The sequence below is a fragment of the Engystomops pustulosus genome, chromosome 10 (genome assembly GCF_040894005.1).
Source record: "Engystomops pustulosus chromosome 10, aEngPut4.maternal, whole genome shotgun sequence".
NCBI lineage: Eukaryota > Metazoa > Chordata > Amphibia > Anura > Leptodactylidae > Engystomops > Engystomops pustulosus.
In genome coordinates, this window is record NC_092420.1 from 37,798,246 (window position 1) to 37,812,147 (window position 13,902).

Consider the following 13,902-nt stretch of genomic DNA (forward strand, 5'->3'; position numbering starts at 1 on the left):
GAGACCACCAGTTAAAGGAGCATGTGGTTTACACCCTGCTGCTGCTGACCTAGCTACACTGCAGAAGAATTTTGCCTAGTTGATATATATGGGATGTATCAACTAGGTTTAATTCCACTTTTCATATACAGGCAGTCCCCGGGTTACATACAAGATAGGGTCTGGAGGTTTGTTCTTAAGTTGAATTTGTATGTAAGTCGAAACTGTATATTTTATAATGGAAGTTCTAGACAATTTTTTTTCTTTTGCCCCAGCGACAATTGGAGTTTCAAAATTTTTGGTGTAATTGGACCAAGGATTATCAATAAAGCTTCATTACAGACACCTTACAGCAGATCATTGCAGTCTGGGACTATAGTAAAGCATCCAGAGAGCTTCACCAGAGGTCACAGTGGGCAGAGGGGTCCGTCTGTAACTATGGGTTGTCTGTAAGTCGGGTGTCCTTAAGTAGGGGACCGCCTGTACCAGGAAGGATGTGTGTCAACAACAGTAGCAATTATGGAATATCAGCTCCAGACTGCCTGGGTGAGTCAAAGTAGAGGCACTTCACTAACAACAAATGGGCCTCATAGTCTCCAGCAGGTAGACTATGACTCATAGATTATCTGTCCACACCTCTTCTGGTACTGAAGGATGGGTGCTTCCTGTTCAATTTCTGGGTGGGAAAATTGGACATGTGGCCAGAACTTGCTCTTTGTTTTGCAGGTGCATTTTATGGCTAGTGTGCTATCACAGCAGCACATTTTCAGTACCACCGATGGTGTCATCAATGACAAGAGGTTCCGCCTCTTTACAAGCAACATGGACATCCTAACATTCATTAAAGGACATCTACCACCAGGATGAAGGATTTTAAACCAAGCACACTGACATACTGAAATGGGGCCCTCTGGCATGATCTGCTATTATTTAAGCTTCATGAGCTGGTTTTTAAGAAAAAATGGCTTCAAATATTCTGCAAATGAGCAAAAGAGGCTCCAGGCTCCATTAACACCTATGGAGTCGGGTGCCCCTAAGGCTCATTGGCATAATTTTAAAAGTCTTTAAAAAAAAAAAACAGTACATAAGAAGCTAAAAAAAAGAGTGCATCCTGACACACACCAGCATATGAGTGTACTTTTAAAATCCTTGACCCTCATGGTAGATGTCCTTTAAGATGAACAAAGCATGGATTGCACGCAACTTGGTATTGCCAGTGTCTGAATAAGTTCCACATTAACTTTCCAATTTTTCAGTTCACTATTCCGGGAACGTCAAATTCAGTTCTTTTTCAATTCTGGATTAATAGAACTTAAACTTTAATTCTTTTTTTGAAACGTCAAATTACATTTTTTAAATTCTGGATAAATGGAACTTCAAATTCAAATGTTTCAATTCCGGATTTATGGAACTTCAACTTTAATTCCTTTTAAATTCCAGATTAATGGAACTTCAATTCTTTTTCAATTTCGGATTGATGGAACTTCAAATTTAAATGTTTCAATTCCAGAGTAATTATTATTATTATTTGTAGAGCACCGTTAATTCCATAGTATGTACAAATACAAAAACAAGTGGGAGGAGGACTTTGCCCATGAGGGCTCACAATCAACATGTAACGTATTAATGGAACTTTAAATCTAATTATTTTTCAATTTCGGATTAATGGAACTTTAACTTAAATTGTTTTCCAATTTGGATGAATGGAGCTTCAAATTCAAATGTTTCAATTCTGGATTAAATGAAATTCAAAAATGTTTCAATTTGGGGATTGATGAAACCGCTGCATTTAAACTGCCTTTGGGGGGTCTTTCCCCCACAATCGCTCTCTCCGGGCCATCTTTGGGGGTAATGATCGTTCCTGTGGCAGCCCTGCGGCCCTATCATGACCCCAGGGCTGCCTGGGCATCTATTATGTGATCTTAAACGCACAGTGTCAGCCTATGATTGTTTGTTCATGTCCTTTGGTAGAGAAAATAAAAAAAGTGTAAAAAAAAATGTTATTCAATAATAAATTAATAAATCAATAAAAAATATTCATAAGCCCATATAGAGAGACACATAATGTGCAAACAAGTTTAAATCATAACACAAACCCCACATATATAGTATCACCGAGTTTGTAACAACTCATAGAATAAAAGTAAATAATTATTGAATCCACACAATGAACGCCGTAAAAAATGCCAAAAATTATGATTTTACCTATTTAATTCCACAAAAAATGCAATAAAAAGTGATAAAAAAACATATGTACTCCAGAATGATACTGGTGCAAAGTACAACATGTCCCACAAAAAACAAGCCATCAACCAGTTCCGTAGCCAAAAAAGTAAAAATTTTATGCCACTTGGAAGACGGCGATGCACAAATGATAGATTTTTTCCCCACATTAGGGTTTTCCTTGGCAAATTTAGTAAAACGTAACAAAAAATATTCAAGTATGGTATCCCCGTAATCGTATTGACCCATAGAATAAAGATAACATGATTATTAGGCTATACGGCGAACACCAAAAAAAAAGGAAAAAATCCAGTACAGAATTGATGCTGCTTCTACTCCTGCCCTAAAAAAAAGGCCACATGTGGGGGGTCTCTGTACTCGGGAGAAATTGCATAACAAATTGTAAGATCAGTTTTCTCTTTTTCTCTTTTGGAAATGTGTAAATTTTAGGGCTAAATGAACGTATAACCGACAAAATTTTACCATTCTAAATTTTTCCTCCATTTTGATTTAATTACTATGAAGATCTCAAGGGGTTAACAATTTTCCTAAAAGCGGTTTCTGATAGTTTGAGGGGTGCAGATTTCAAAATGGGTTGATTATATAGGGGGTTTTTAACGCTAAATATTTAAAATTTCATTCAAAACGGTAATTATCCCTAAAATGGTAAATTCTGAAAATACAGAAAATCATTATTTGTAAGCCATGTAACATCAAACAAATTATCCAGACATTTCATGTCTTCAAATTATTAAAATGTAAAGTAGACATATGGGAAATGTTATTCAGCAACTTATTTAGGTGGTAAATCTATCTGCCTAAAAAAATGTTTTCTTTATTTTGTAAATAAACTCAAAACTTATGAGCCAAAATTTACCACTAAAATGAAGTACAACATGGGGGGAAAAACAATCTCAGAATCGCTTTGATAAGTAACAGTGTTCAAAAGTTATAACCATATAAAGTGACGCAAGAAATGGGGCTGAGCCTTAAGCTACAAAATGGCTGCGTCATTAAGGGGTTAACCACAGTGACATCATCAGTCTTTGTTTATTTTTGCTATGTTATTGTTTCAAGTACCAATGTGGGCAGGGCAATTACTTTGTTATTCCCACAATTTTTCAGCCCTCTAGCCCTTATCAGCCCCATTTTACCGCCATTTCAGGGTGTTAAAATTTGGGTCCCCAAAGACTTCAATGGGGTTTCTGTTTGGCTACAAGTTCGGACCAAAGTTCAGGTCCCAAACTGCATTGCTGACAAACTTATCAGGTGATGTATTTATGTACAGACCTAGATTCTGATGCTGTATTATTCTTGGTTCTAATGCTCCATTCCTGTATGCAGCCTGGTTCAGATGGTAATTTGTGTATGCAGACCAGTTTTGATGCTTTATTTCCGTACAAAGTAGGTTCTGGTGCTGTAATTCAGTACAGAACTTTGATCTGGTACTTTATTTTTTAGCTGAGCATAGTTTTGGTGCTGTATTTCTGTTTGGAGTACATATTTGGTGATGGATGTATTACTGGTTGAAGTATGGTTCTGATGTTGTATTTCTGTATGGATCTAGATTCTGTTGCTGTAATGTTGTATGTCTCTGTATTTCTGTACAGACCCAGGCCCTGGTGTTGTATTTCTTCATGTAGCTTAGCTCTGACGCAGGGTTTCTATTCGGATCCCAGGTTTGGAGCTTTGTTATATTCCTGTGTGGAGCAACTTTCTGATGCTGTATTTCCTGTACAGAACGTGGTTCTGATGTTGTATCTTTGATTCTGATACTGTACTGTACATATACTGAGCTTGGTTCTGGTGCTGTATTTATCTGAAGAGCTTGGTTATGGTATTACTTTCTGTTCAGGGCTGGGTTCTGGTCCTGCTTTTCTGTACATGGCTAGGTTGTGGTGCTGTATTTCTATACAGATCTAGCTCTTGGTTCTCTAGTTTTCTATGGAGCTAGTTTTATGTACTGTATTTATGTACGACACCTAGCTCTGATGCTGTATTTCTTTATGTAACCTGGTTCTGATGCAGTATTTTGGTATGGAACAAGGTTCTGAATCTGTATTTCTGTACAGAGCTTGGTTATATATATTCCTATATACAGGCAGTCCCGGGATTACGTACAAGATTTTTTAGATTTGTTCTTAAGTTGAACTGTATATTTTAGAATTGTAGCTCCAGACAATTTTTTTATCTCAAATTTTCAAAGATTTTTGCTGTAATTGGAACAAGGTTTATCAATAAAACTTCATTACATCCTTGCAGCCTGGGACTTAAGTAAAGCATCCAGATAGCATTGCCCTTGACTTGTAGAAAGTGGGAATTGCTCAAGGAGATTTGTGACTTCTAAACAGTTAAAAGTTACAGTTGCTGTTCATATGTCTAACTTAACTGTATATACAAATTACAAATCTCCTTGAGTAATACCCATATTCTACCAGTAGAGGACATTTTCTGATACAGAATAAAGCATGTACCACTTCAGGACACATATAAACATACCATCACTTTTATCTTTTTTTGAAAGAAACATGAAATTAAACATAAATGGACATGTTTTAGTCATGACAATGAGTTTATTTTACCTATTGGTAAATATGTATAAATACATGCAGATCTGTTACTGTATTCCTGAATAGAACATTTATTAAATTTCTCCCTGTTGGCAAATTTACTTTGAAACTGCCCTGCCCTCACAACTAGCCAAACCAGTTCTGTACACTGTACTGATGAGCAGGTCCGGTTGGTGGGGCTCCAGTAGTATGGTAAAGCAGGAGAATTTTATAGAAGATAAACAGATGATAGATTGATGATAGAAGATAAATATGAAACATGATATAGTTTTATAGATGGATGATAGATTTATAGATACAGAAATATAAAGTATATATATATATATATATATATATATATATATATATATATATATATATTTATATATATTGTGGGAGATTTGGCCCAGTAGAGACCGTGGTAGCGGGGTGTTGGGATGCAGTTCAAGACAGTGACACCAAGGTACAGTCCAAAACAGGTCTCGCCTGCGTTTATTGCAGCAGCAAAATAAAACAGCCTTTACATTCAGGCATTAAACAAACAAAATCCTACCCGTCAGGGATCTAACTAAACAGAGTTTCTCTAACTCACCACTAGTACCTAAAATAAGTCGCTGCTCCAGGCACAGAGGTCAGGGCTGTGTGCTCCCCAGCCTCCTTTTAGAGAGACCACACTCTCAGCTCTGCTCAGCGGCTTTATGCAGACTGATTAGGCTGCTCCCACCACCTGGGTCCAAGGTGCTGGACACCACAACCTCAGCACTCAGGCCTCGCATAGTATGAAAACCTAGGGGAAACATACCGCCCATCCACAGTTAACCCCTTCAGTGTCTCACATACCTTCCCCCTCTGTTTGACCCTGTTGAGGCGAACACTTTTGGCCATCAGACAGTGGGTACGAGACAGGGCATCGGCATTCCCATGCAGCTTTCCTGCTCGATGTTCTACCGTGAACTTGAAATTCTGCAACATTAGGAACCACCTTGTGACCCTGGCGTTCCTCTCTTTAGCCTGACTCATCCAGGTGAGGGGAGAGTGATCGGTTACTAGTCGCCCTATCAAGTAATATCTCAGGGATTCCAGAGCCCATTTGATCGCCAAGCACTCCCTCTCAACTATACTATAGTTCTTCTCAGGAGGTGTGAGCTTGCGGCTCAGGAATGTCAGGGGATGTTCCTCACCCTCCACTACTTGGGACAGGACAGCCCCTAAGCCCACGTCAGAAGCGTCAGTCTGCACAATAAAGGTCTTGGTGAAGTTAGGGGTGATCAGTACCGGTCCCTCGCACAAAACCGTCTTAAGTCGCTGAAACGCCCCCTCAGCCTCTTCACTCCACTTTACCATTACGGACCTGCTACCCTTGGTCAGGTCAGTCAGGGGTGCCGCTATTGTCGCAAAATCGGGAATAAATCGGCGATAATAGCCCACTATGCCTAGGAAAGCCCTCACTTGCTTCTTGCTCATAGGTCGTAGTAACTGCTGTATCGCCTACACTTTATTTACTTGGGGTTTGATGACACCTCGCCCAATACGGTACCCCAGGTAACGGGCCTCTTCCAGACCAAGTGCACATTTTTGGGGGTTCGCTGTCAACCCTGCTGCCCTCAGAGAGTCTACCACTGCTTGTACCTTGGCTAGATGACTCTCCCAATCGTTACTATAGACTATGATGTCATCCAGGTAGGCCGAGGCATATCTCCGGTGAGGTTTTAGCACGAGATCCATTAACCTCTGGAATGTGGCGGGAGCCCCATGTAGCCCAAAGGGAAGTACCACATACTGAAAAAGCCCATCAGGAGTAACAAAAGCGGTCTTCTCTTTGGCCCTGTCAGTAAGGGGTACCTGCCAATACCCTTTCGTCAAGTCAAGGGTGGAGAAGAACCTAGCCTGTCCAAGTCGTTCTATCAACTCGTCAACTCTAGGCATAGGGTAAGAATCAAATTTGGATACCTCGTTCAACTTCCTAAAGTCATTGCAGAACCGTAGGGAACCATCAGGTTTGGGAATCAACACAATAGGACTCGACCAGTCACTCTTAGACTCCTCGATAACCCCCAGGTCTAACATCTGCCTGACTTCTTTGGTTATGGCTTGCCGGCGCGCTTCAGGGACCCTGTAGGGTTTTTGGTGTACCCGGATGTGGGGTTCGGTTATGATGTCATGCTTGATGACTGAAGTACGACCCGGTAACTTAGAGAACACATCAACGTTTCGGAGCACAAACTCCTTCGCTTCCTGAATCTGGGCCCTGGAGAGGGACTCCGAGATCCGTACTTCAGGCACCTTGGCATCGGGTACACCTACCTCGGGTGTCACCTTCTTGGGGACAGACGCTTTTCCTACTCCCACGGCTATCAGGGACTCTCTTTCCCTCCATGGCTTTAGGAGGTTCACGTGGTATATCTGTTCAGGTTTCCTCCTCCCGGCTGATATACCTTGTAGTTTACCTCCCCCACTTTCTCCATGACCTCATATGGACCTTGCCATTTCGCCAAGAACTTACTCTCTACGGTGGGCACAAGAACTAACACTCTGTCGCCTGGGTTAAAGGTCCTGAGTCTGGCTGATCTATTGTAGACCCTAGACTGGGCCTCTTGTGCCCTTGTCATGTGCTCCTTTACAAGGGGCATTACTGCCGCTATGCGGTCCTGCATAAGGGAGACGTGTTCAATCACACTACGGTAGGGGGTCTTTTCCTGTTCCCAGGTCTCCTTAGCTACGTCCAGGAGTCCACGCGGGGAACGGCCATATAATAGCTCAAAGGGTGAGAAACCTGTGGAAGACTGGGGTACCTCACGTATGGCAAACATCAGATAAGGCAACAAACAATCCCAGTCCTTCCCATCTTTTCTGACCACCCTCTTTAGCATCCCCTTCAAAGTCTTGTTAAACCTCTTGACCAGGCCATCTGTCTGGGGGTGATATACAGAGGTGTGGAGCTGTTTAACCTGCAGTAATTTACACATCTCCTTCATTACTCTAGACATGAATGGGGTTCCCTGGTCAGTCAAGATTTCCTTGGGGAGGACTATGCGGGAGAATACCTGGAACAGCTCCCTAGCAATGTTTTTGGAGGAGGTGTTCCTTAATGGAATCGCCTCTGGATACCATGTAGCGTAGTCCAGGATAACCAGGATGTACTGGTGCCCCCTTGTGGATTTGACTATGGGGCCAACCAAATCCATTGCAATCCGTTCAAACGGCACCTCTATGATTGGTAATGGGACCAGAGGACTCCTGAAGTGGGACACCGGGGCAGTAAGTTGACACTCAGGGCAGGAGCTACAATACTGGTTTATCTCCTCCCACACCCCAGGCCAGAAAAATCTCTGCAGGATCCTCTCTCGGGTCTTCTCAGCACCTAAGTGCCCTCCCAGCACATGTTTGTGTGCCAAATCTAGCACCAGCCTACGGTGAGATTGGGGTACTACAAGTTGCTCAACCTCCTCACCCCGTATCTGGTCAACCCTGTACAACAGTATCCCAACAATCACCATTCGGGGGTATATTTTGTCAGCCCCTGGTATTTGGAGTACCCCATGTATCACTTTAACATTCTCCCGTGCTTTAAATAAGGTAGGGTCCTGTAGCTGTGCAGCCCCAAAATTTTCACGGGAAATCTCAAGGTCCGGCATGTCGGCCCCCTCCTCGTGACCCTCGACCTCACCAGCTAGGACCTCTAGGGGAGAGAATTCATCCCCTGGGGTCACCCCTACTGCTGGCGTGGGTACATTGGCCTCGAAGGGTTCAGGGGCCAAGGCCAGGCATATCCGATGTCCATTATCTGTAATAGCACCTGATGTGGGTCTTCGTCTCCAGAGGTCCCAAAACACTGGTAAGTCTCTGCCGATAATAGCCTCATGAAACAGGGACCCCACCACCCCCACTTCATGGGTGACAGTACCACAAGGTGTATGTAGGTTGATGACGGCAGTGGGAAATTCGCGAGTGTCCCCATGTATACATAACACTCCCACTTTACGCCCACTGTACAGTCCAGGATCAACCAAAGTTCCCCGCACCAGGGTGACCAGACTCCCTGAGTCTAGCAAGGCTTCCACCGTGTGACCACCGATTGTGACCATACACACTTGGGGTTCTGCATCTGTGACTGACTCGGCTGCCAGAACCGGCCTGGCAAACAGTGACATTCGCCGGGTCTGGTTGCAGTCCATTGGCTCCACTGACAGGGGACAGTTGGCAGCAATATGGCCCATTTCATGGCATCGCCAGCACTGGATACGGCTATGACCTCTGTCACGAGCCTCACTGGGTTTCTGTGTATCCAAGCCCCCCAGTGGACCCCCTCCCAACCTGACCTGTTTCCCTTTTTCTGCAGTAGCAGTCTTACCAGATGGTTTAATGTCCTTGTCACTGGCACTGCTTCGTGTGGGAGAGATAAGTAGAAGATCCTCCGTAGCCTGATATCTCTCTACTAGGGACACGAGTTCCTCAGCATTTGTGGGACCGGCCTGTCCAACCCATTGCTGGAGCCGAGAGGGCAGAGAACGGGTGAACTTGTCAAGAACCACTCTCTCGACCATTTGTGCTGGAGTGCAGTCCTCGGGCTGTAGCCACTTCCGGACAAGATGGATCAGGTCATGCATTTGGGAGCGCGGGGGTAGATTTTCAGAGTATGCCCACTGGTGGACCCGGCAGGAACGAACTTGTATGGTGACCCCAAGACGAGCCAGAATCTCCGCCTTTAGCAGGGGGTACTCACGGGCCTCTGTTTCACTCAGGTCGTAGTAGGCCTTCTGCGATTCGCCTGTCAGGAACGACGCCAGGATATCTGCCCACTGCTCAGCTGGTAACTCCTCTCGCTCAGCTACTCGCTCTAACACAGTGAGATACGCCTCCACGTCGTCGGTCGCCGTCATCTTTTGTAAGGCCTTCTGCACTGCAGCCCGTGCGGAATGCTGGACAACCGGATACCCTTGCAAACCAGCATGGGACCCCTCAGTAGCCGTCGCCTGCGATGCCGCCATAATGCAGGAAAACTTTTCCATCATCAGCTGGAACATGGCTCGGGACTCTTCCTGCTGCTGGCGGGACCTCTCCTCCTGCTGCTGGAGCATGGCTTGCTGCAGCTGTCAATTAGCTCGGGACTCTTCCTGTTGTTGCTGTAGCATGGCTTGCTGCTGGCGGGATCTCTCCTCCTGCTGCTGGAGCATGGCTTGCTGCTGGCGGGATCTCTCCTCCTGCTGCTGGAGCATGGCTTTAATAAAGTCCTCCATCTTGGCTTTATCCTGCAATTTGCCTGTTGCTTTCACCCAGGCCTTGCAATGTTGCAGGATGTAGCAAGCCTTTCAGGTGTGTGTCTTTTGAACTGCCCGCAATCCGAAGCACCATATGTGGGAGATTTGGCCCAGTAGAGACCGTGGTAGCGGGGTGTTGGGATGCAGTTCAAGACAGTGGCACCAAGGTACAGTCCAAAACAGGTCTCGCCTGCGTTTATTGCAGCAGCAAAATAAAACAGCCTTTACATTCAGGCATTAAACAAACAAAATCCTACCCGTCAGGGATCTAACTAAACAGAGTTTCTTTAACTCACCACTAGTACCTAAAATAAGTCGCTGCTCCAGGCACAGAGGTCAGGGCTGTGTGCTCCCCAGCCTCCTTTCAGAGAGACCACACTCTCAGCTCTGCTCAGCGGCTTTATGCAGACTGATTAGGCTGCTCCCACCACCTGTGTCCAAGGTGCTGGACACCACAACCTCAGCACTCAGGCCTCGCATAGTATGAAAACCTAGGGGAAACATACCGCCCATCCACAGTTAACCCCTTCAGTGTCTCACAATATATATATATATATATATATACACACACAGCTTGATAGATGATAGAAGATAGATATAAGAGATCGATTGATACAGTAGAAGACACATAAAAGATCGATTGATAGATGGATACATAATAGGTAGATAGAAGATATATAGATAAATAAAAAGACAAAAAAGCTAGATAGCTAATTGGTTAGATAGACAGATATAAAGATAATAATAATTCCTTTATTTATATAGCGCACACAGATTACGCAGTGCTTTCCAAATCAGTCCCTGTTCCTATGGGGCTAACAATCTAATCAACCTACCAGTATGTTTTGGAGTGTGGGAGGAAACCATAGGGCCCGGAGGAAATCCACGCAAACTTAAAGAAAACATACAAACTCTTTGCAAATGTTGACCCTGGGACTTGAACCAAGGACCCCAGCGCTGAAAGGCAGAGTTCCCAATCGGAGTATGTATAGTCTTTAAATTTCTGTATGTCTGTAAAGAAATTTTTGTGGCATACACTGCTGTAGTTTGTTAATATATGTTCACTACATTGGGTAACATGTTTTCCTGGAAATGTTTGACCATGTTATTTAGTAACCAATAAGGACAAAATTTTAACTGATGAGACAATCTATTTGGAATGTAGCAGGGAGTTGCGAAATAGAAAAAAAAACACTCTTGAATTGCAAGGGGGGGGGGGGGGGTAACATGTTATATGTCTACTATCCAGGTTAATAGGACAGCTAACTTGTATCATTATCCTCTTCAGACCAACTGTGACATAGCAATTTTTAAGGGAAACAATTGTTTTTCAATAGCACTACACTACTTACAGATTATTTTATTAAAGGAAACCTACCATGAGGAATCTACTATCAGAAGTACCATATATACTCATGTGTAAGGTGAGTTTTTCAGCACAAAAAAATCTGCTGAAAAACCTCACCTCGGTTTAATAAACCAAATCAATAAAAAAAAGAACTTACATACTCACTTTCTGGTGCCCCCGATGCTCGGCTAGTCGGGTCGGCTTACACCCGAGTATATACACTCACCGGCCACTTTATTAGGTACACCATGCTAGTAACGGGTTGGACCCCCTTTTGCCTTCAGAACTGCCTCAATTCTTCGTGGCATAGATTCAACAAGGTGCTGAAAGCATTCCTCAGAGACTTTGGTCCATATTGACATGATGGCATCAAAGAGTTGCCGCAGATTTGTCGGCTGCACATCCATGATGCGAATCTCCCGTTCCACCACATCCCAAAGATGCTCTGTTGTATTGAGATCTGGTGACTGTGAAAGCCATTTGAGTACAGTGAACTCATTGTCATGTTCAAGAAACCAGTCTGAGATTATTCCAGCTTTATGACAGCGCATTATCCTCCTGAAAGTAGCCATCAGTTGTTGGGTACATTGTGGTCATAAAGGGATGGACATGGTCAGCAACAATACTCAGGTAGGCTGTGGCGTTGCAACGATGCTCAATTGGTACCAAGGGGCCCAAAGAGTGCCAAGAAAATATTCCCCACACCATGACACCACCACCACCAACCTGAACTGTTGATACAAGGCAGGATGGATCCATGCTTTCATGTTGTTGACGCCAAATTCTGACCCTACCATCCGAATGTCGCAGCAGAAATCGAGACTCATCAGACCAGGCAAGGTTTTTCCAATCTTCTACTCTCCAATTTCGATGAGCTTGTGCAAATTGTAGCCTCAGTTTCCTGTTCTTAGCTGAAAGTAGTGGCACCCGGTGTGGTCTTCTGCTGCTGTAGCCCATCTGCCTCAAAGCTCGACGTACTGTGCATTCAGAGATGTTCTTCTGCCTACCTTGGTTGTAACGGGTGGTGATTTGATTCACTGTTGCCTTTCTATCAGCTAGAACCAGTCTGCCCATTCTCCTCTGACCTCTGGCATCAACAAGGCATTTCCGCCCACAGAACTGCCGCTCACTGGATGTTTTTTCTTTTTCGGACCATTCTCTGTAAACCCTACAGATGGTTATGCGTGAAAATCCCAGTAGATCAGCAGTTTCTGAAATACTCAGACCAGCCCTTCTGGCACCAACAACCATGCCACGTTCAAAGGCACTCAAATCACCTTTCTTCCCCATACTGATGCTCGGTTTGAACTGCAGGAGATTGTCTTGACCATGTCTACATGCCTAAATGCACTGAGTTGCAGCCATGTGATTGGCTGATTAGAAATTAAGTGTTAACGAGCAGTTGGACAGGTGTACCTAATAAAGTGGCCGGTGAGTGTATACGGTAGATCTAATGGTTGATTCCTCCTGCCTGCCTCTGCCCTAACCTGTAATTTAATAATCTTTGAACTTACTTGTTTAAAACTTTATTTTATAAATATGTAAATTAACTGCAGAGGCTACTGGGGCGTGTACTAGCCTGGCAGGGCACTGGGAGATAATGCTAGTATATGCTAGTACAGCCTTATTATTAAATTGCAGATTAGGGCAGAGGCAGGCAGGATGGATCTACCATCAGATCTACTTCTCATTCCTCACTTTATTTTTCCTTTAAATCCTTGTGTCACATATGGAAAAGTTGATGTTTTTTATTTTTTTTTTCAATTTGTAGCGTTTAACATATTTGCTTTTTAAATATGGTTTTAGCATTGTCCCATTTCAAACTTTTTGGCTTTTTTAACCCTTACAGGACAAGCAGTTTTTCATTTTTGCATTTGTTTTTTACTCCACTCATTCCAAAAGCAATAACTTTTTTATTCTTACATTTACAGAGATGTACCTGTATAAGGGCTTGTTATTTGCGGGACAAATGACACTTTCTTTTTATTCTTTGGGTTGGTACGATCAAAGGGATACCAAATTTTTATAGAGAGTTTTAAAAAAATTAAAATCTTTTGTACTTAAAAAATATTTTCAGTTTTTTATTATTCATGGATGGAAAAATGGGGGAAAAGTGTCGATTCAGAGATTTGGCCTCTATTTTCCTTTACAGTGTTCAAAGCCATGAATAATCTTTTTTATATTTTGATAGAACGAGCATTTTGAGACAGTGCAATATCTATCATGTTTATGATTTTTACTGTTTATTTTTAAATATGATCTAGGCAAAATGGGTTATTTAAACTTTTAATTCTCTAACATTTTTAAAAAAGATTTTTTTACCATTGTTTCAGACCCTCCAGTATATATTGCAGTATATAGCAATTGTACTGCTGATTTGTAATAGCCTGCTATCTGCTGGCTATTAGAGATCATTACACATAGCAAGCCTACAAGTCTCCATGAGACTGTAGGCTGTCATGGCAACCAATTGCCACCCTCCAATGATGGGGGGGGCAGCGCCCATTAAAACCTAAATTAGGTTCGACCACGGCACTTAAAGGAG

General features: G+C 43.1%; 1 protein-coding gene across 3 annotated transcripts in view; it reads right to left on the reverse strand.

Annotated features, from left to right (window-relative positions):
- The window catches only part of HEBP1 (heme binding protein 1), a 55,017-nt gene that overhangs the window by 24,500 nt on the left and 16,615 nt on the right, over positions 1 to 13,902 (reverse strand). The window contains exon 1 of one of the 3 annotated variants that reach the window (XM_072126790.1): positions 10,846 to 11,010. The exons of the other annotated variants lie outside the window; for them this stretch is intronic. The gene's annotated coding sequence lies outside the window, so the exon portion shown is untranslated. Of the gene's footprint in view, positions 1 to 10,845; positions 11,011 to 13,902 lie in introns of those variants that run through there. 3 annotated transcript variants of the gene reach the window in all.